This window comes from Piliocolobus tephrosceles, chromosome 21, assembly GCF_002776525.5.
Source record: "Piliocolobus tephrosceles isolate RC106 chromosome 21, ASM277652v3, whole genome shotgun sequence".
Taxonomy (NCBI): Eukaryota; Metazoa; Chordata; class Mammalia; order Primates; family Cercopithecidae; genus Piliocolobus; species Piliocolobus tephrosceles.
In genome coordinates, this window is record NC_045454.1 from 2665529 (window position 1) to 2671528 (window position 6000).

Consider the following 6000-nt stretch of genomic DNA (forward strand, 5'->3'; position numbering starts at 1 on the left):
CAGGGTCCTTCCTCAGACTGACCAGTATTTCCAAAGAGTGCACAGCCCTGGCCGGGTGCAATGGCTCATGCCTGTAATCCTAGCACTTTGGGAGGCAGAGACAGGTGGATCACGAGGTCAGGAGTTCGAGACCAGCCTGGCCAAGATGGTGAAACCCCGTCTACACTAAAAATACAAAAATCAGCTGGGTGCGGTGGCAGGGGCGCCTGTAATCCCAGCTATTCGGGAGGCTGAGGCAGGAGAATCGCTTGAACCCAGGAGACTGAGGTTGCAGTGAGCCAAGATCAAGCCACGGCAGTCCAACCTGGGCAACAGAGCAAGACTGTCTCAAAATAAATAAATACAAAATAAAATAAATAAAATAGGAGCATGACTCCCATTCACAAGGATGAAGCCCTCATGACTTGACCATGTCCCAAAAGTCCTACCTGTTTATTATCTATCTATCTATCTATCTATCTATCTATCTATCTATCTATATGTCTCCGTCTGTCCATCTATCCATCCGTCCATCCATCCAGCCGTCCGCCCGTCCATCCATCCGTCCATCCATCCATCCATCCATCCATCCCTAGACTGCTCAACGGACACTCTACTTCTTAATATTCTCAGTTTGGGTATTAGTTTTCATCATATGAATCTTGAGGGGATACTAATATTCAATCCATAACCTGGAGGTTACAGTGAGGGCTAAAAGAGTCCACAAGTCATGCTCACACCTGTAATCCCAGTGCTTAAGAGGCCGCTGCAGGCAGATCACTTGAGGTCAGGAGTTCGAGACCAGTCAGGCCAACATGGTAAAACCTTGTCTCGGCCGGGCGCGGTGGCTCAAGCCTGTAATCCCAGCACTTTGGGAGGCCGAGACGGGCGGATCATGAGGTCAGGAGATCGAGACCATCCTGGCTAACACGGTGAAACCCCGTTTCTACTAAAAATACAAAAAAAAAATTAGCCGGGCGAGGTGGCCAGCGCCTGTGGTCCCAGCTACTCGGGAGGCTGAGGCAGGAGAATGGCGTGAACCTGGGAGGCGGAGGTTGCAGTGAGCTGAGATCCGGCCACTGCACTCCAGCCTGGGCGACAGAGCGAGACTCCGCCTCAAAAAAAAAAACCTTGTCTCTACTAAAAATACACAAATTAGCTGTTGTGGTGGCGCGTACCTGTAGTCTCAGCTACTAAGAAGGCTGAGGCAGGAGAATCGCTTGAACTGGGGAGGCAGAGGTTGCAGTGAGCCAAGATGGCACCACTGCACTCCAGGCTTGGGTGACACACGGCAAGACTCCATCTCAAAAAATAAAAAAGAAAAGAAAAAGAAAAGTTTCAGCCGCAGTGGCTCATGCCTGTAATCCCAGCACTTTGGGAGGCCAAGGCGGGCAGATCACTTGAGATCAAGAGTTCTAGACCAGGCCGGGCGCGGTGGCTCAAGCCTGTAATCCCAGCACTTTGGGAGGCTGAGGCGGGCGGATCACAAGGTCAGGAGATCGAGACCATCCTGGCTAACATGGTGAAACCCCGTCTCTACTAAAAAATACAAAAAAAAAAACTAGCCGGGTGAGGTGGCAGGCGCCTGTAGTCCCAGCTACTCGGGAGGCTGAGGCAGGAGAATGGCGTGAACCCGGGAGGCAGAGCTTGCAGTGAGCTGAGATCTGGCCACTGCACTCCAGCTTGGGCGAGAGTGAGACTCCGTCTCAAAAAAAAAAAAAAAAGGGTTCTAGACCAGCCTAACAAACACGGTGAAACCCTGTCTCTACCAGAAATACAAAAATTAGCCGAGCATGGTGGCAGGCACCTGTTATCCCAGCTACTCAGGAGGCTGAGGCAGGAGAATCGAATCAGGAGGCTGAGGTTACGGTGAGCTGAGCTCACGCCACTGCACTCCAGCCTGGGCAACACAGTCAGACTCTGTTTCAAAAAAACAATTTTTTTTTTTTTTTAAAAAAAGCACAACAAAAACCAATCATTAAATATTCAGGATTTTTGGGAGGGCAGGCAGTGGTGAGACAGTTGTTAAACTGTTGGTATGTTGAAATTGGCCCTGATGGAATATTTACACTGTGGGAATTGGCTAACAGTACAAATGCAGGCTTTTTTTTTTTAATTAAAAAAAACTGACTTTGGCTGGGTGAGGTGGCTCACGCCTGTAATCCCAGCACTTTGGGAGGCCGAGGTGGACAGATCATCTGAGGTTGGGAGGTCGGGAGTTCGAGACCAATGTGGAGAAACCCCATCCCCACTAAAAATACAAAATTAGCCGGACGTGGTGGCACATGCCTGCAATCTCAGCTACTCAGGAGGCTGAGGTGGGAGAATTGCTTGAATCCAGGAGGCGGAGGCTGCAGTGAGCCGAGATCGCACCACTGCACTCCAGTTACTTGAATGACAGTGACTGTGTCTCAAAAAACCAACAAAAAAACACAGAAATCTAGATCTTTATGTAAACGCTTTGAAACCCTATATGCTCTTGATTTGATTTGCAATTTTCAAAACACTGTGTGGGAATTTAGCCTGGTGTGGCAGCACATGCCTGTAGTCCCAGCTATGTGGGAGGCTGAGGTGGCAGGATTTTTTGAGCCTGGGTGGTCAGGGCTGCAGTGAACCAAGATGGTGGTGCCACTGCACTCCAGCCTGAGCAACAGAGCGAGACCCCATCTCAATAAAAATAAATAAATACACACATACAGCAAGCAAGCACTGTGTGAGCTACAATATGAAGGCACCAAAACAAACAAAAATCATAATGCAAACAGACAAACGCAAAGCATGTCTGAGGGTCTGGTTTTGGCTGCCCGTTTGCAAGTTCTGAGCTGGTTCCTCCGTTTACCAAAGAGGAGATAGAGGCCCAGAGGTCTGCAGTGAATTTCCTAATTTCCTGCAACCTCATAGCGGGCCAGTGAAATGTGAGGCTGTTTCCTCATTGCTGTGTCTGAGAGTTGGCACTGAGGGAAGATGAGCCCCCAGTCCCTCCTCTCTAGGGGATGAAGTGGTAGAAATGACGGGCAAGGAAGTTGAGGTTGAAGCGACACTGACCTTTGGATTATGGGCAGGAAATGTGTGGGGCTTTTTTTTTTTTTTAGACAGAGTCTCATTCTTGTTGTCCAGGCTGGAGTTCAATGGTGCAATCTCAACTCACTGCAACCTCTGCCTTCCAGGTTCAAGAAATTTTCCTGCCTCAGTCTCCTGAGCAGCTGGAATTACAGGTACTCATCACCATGCCCAGTTCATTTTTATATTTTTAGTAGAGATGGGGTTTCACCATGTTGGCCAGGATGGTCTTGAACTCCTGACCACAAGTGATCCTCCTGCCTTGGCTTCTGAAACTGCTGGGATTACAGAGGTGAACCACCGCGCCTGGCCTGGGGCCTTAATCCTAAATAAATACCCAACCCTAAGCAACAGCATGCCCATATCCTGTAGATGGTTAACTGTAACCCCTTAACTTGGGTTCATGATAAGGAAGAACTGATCCAGTGAGACGATGGAATATTCAGCACAATGGACAGAGACATTTCCTCCAATCTCAGTTATGGGAAAGAAAGGTGCAGACTTTCCCGCCCCCAGTGCTGACCTCCCATCTCAGGTGGGGAAGCGAAATAATAAAGCTATTGTATAAACTGTTTTCTTTTTTGTTGTTGTTGTTGTTGTTTTTGTTTTTGTTTTTGAGACGGAGTCTCGCTCTGTGGCCCAGGCTGGAGTGCAGTGGCCGGATCTCGGCTCACTGCAAGCTCCGCCTCCCGGGTTCCCGCCATTCTCCTGCCTCAGCCTCCCGAGTAGCTGGGACTACAGGCACCGCCACCTCGCCCGGCTAGTTTTTTCTATTTTTTAGTAGAGACGAGGTTTCACCGGGTTAGCCAGGATGGTCTCGATCTCCTGACCTCGTGATCTGCCCGTCTCGGCCTCCCAAAGTGCTGGGATTACAGGCTTGAGCCACCGCACCCAGCCTTGTTGTTTTGGTTTTTGAGATGGAGTCTTTCTTTGTCACCCAGGCTGGAGTGCAGTGGTGCAATCTCGGCTCACTGCAACCTCTGCCTCCCTGGTTCAAGCGATTCTCCTGCCTCAGCCTCCTGAGTAGCTGGGATTACAGGTGTGTGCCACCATGCCAGGCTAATTTTTGTATTTTCAGTAGAGATGGGGGTTTCACCATGTTGGCCAGGCTGGTCTCGAACTCCTGACCTCTTGATCTGCCTGCCTCGGTCTCCCAAAGCTCTGGGATTACAGGCATGAGCCACCACGCCCGGCCCTGTACGAATTGTTTTTAACCTGTACAAGGACTATCCCCTCCCACCTTTCATTGTTTCATTTTGTGCATATGCAGGGAATTCTTTGGTGAGATGCAAAGACAAATATAGGTTTACATTTCGAAATCTTAGGAGTTTTTTGTTTTTGTTTTTCTGAGACAGGATCTCCCTCTGTCTCCCAGACTGGAGTGCAGTGGTGGCATCAAGGCTCACCACAGCCTCGACCTCCCAGGCTCAAGCAATTCTCCTACCTCAGCCTCTGGAGTAGCTGGGACTATAGGTGCATGTCACTACACACAGCTAATTTTTGTATTTTTTGTAGATGGGGTCTCACTAGGTTACCAAGGCTGGTCTCAAACTCCTGAGCTCAAGCAATTTGCCTGCCTTAAACTCTCAAAGTGCTGGGATTACAGGCGTGGACCACTGCACCCGGTTGTTTTTTATGAATGCCAAACTGGTGGATGACACAGAATGTGGGCATGGATTTTTAGAGCCTGCCTAGCTCACAAGGGGCAAAATGTGTCTATTTAGGAAGATAGGCCCATTGACATCTGAACATTGGACAACACCTCCATGCTATAGCCCTTCCTCAAGCCATTATGATATCCAGAGTTATTAACAAGAAAGATGCAGCCTACCACACTCACATCAACATCCTACTCCAACTTTCCATGGAGCTCTTTTAGCTCATTTTATTCTACTTTTTCATTTTTTTCCAAGTCTACTGTGTTGCAGGTTCTTTTATTTATTTATTTATTTATTTATTTATTTATTTGAGATGGAGTCTCGCTCTGTTGCCCAGGCTGGAGTGCCATGGCATCGTCTTGGCTCACTGCAACCTCTGCCTCCTGGGTTCAAGCTATTCTCCTGCCTCAGCCTCCCAAGTAGCTGGAATTACAGGTGTGCCTCAATGCCCAGTTAATTTTTTTTTATTTTTAGTAGAGATGAGGTTTCACCATGTTGAGCAGGCTGGTCCCGAATGTCTGACCTCAAATGATCCCACTCCTCGGCCTCCCAAAGTACTGGGATTACAGGTGTGAACCTCCAGGCCCCACAACAGTAGATTTTAAATACTCTCAATACCAAAAAAAAAAAAAAAAAAAAATGATGTCTACGAGCTGGTGGATGTGTTAATTAGCCCAATTTAATAATTTTACACTGTATACATAGATCAAAACATTACACTGTATGCCATAAATAGATTCAATTTGTATTTGTAAATTTAAAAATTTAAGACAAAAATAAGCAAATACATAAGTAAATAGAATTTTTTAAAAATGGTGGCCATAATAAATGTCCCTGAGAAGAGGATAGGAAATCATCCACACATAGCTGGCAAGGACATTCCAACAGAGCCAATGGCAGAATGCACTCTCTCTTCCCATTCTTGTCAACATTCCACCTGCTTTTCGATTTAACTAATGTTATCTGTGCACCTGCAGAAAAAACAAAAGCCAGCTGGGCGCGATGGCTCACACCTGTAATCCCACACTTTGGGAGGCTGAGGCGGGTGGATCACCTGAGGTCAGGAGTTCGAGACCAGCCTGGTCAACATGGTGAAACTCCGTCTCTACTAAAAATACAAAAATTAGCCAGGCGTGGTGGCACACACCTGTAATCCCAGCTACTTGGGAGGCTGAGACACGGGAATTGCTTGAACCTGGGAGGCGGAGGTTGCAGTGAGCCGAGATTGCACCATTGCACTCCCAGCCTGGGTGACAGTGTGAAACTGTGTCTCAAAAAAAAAAAAAAAAAAAAAAAAAAAAAA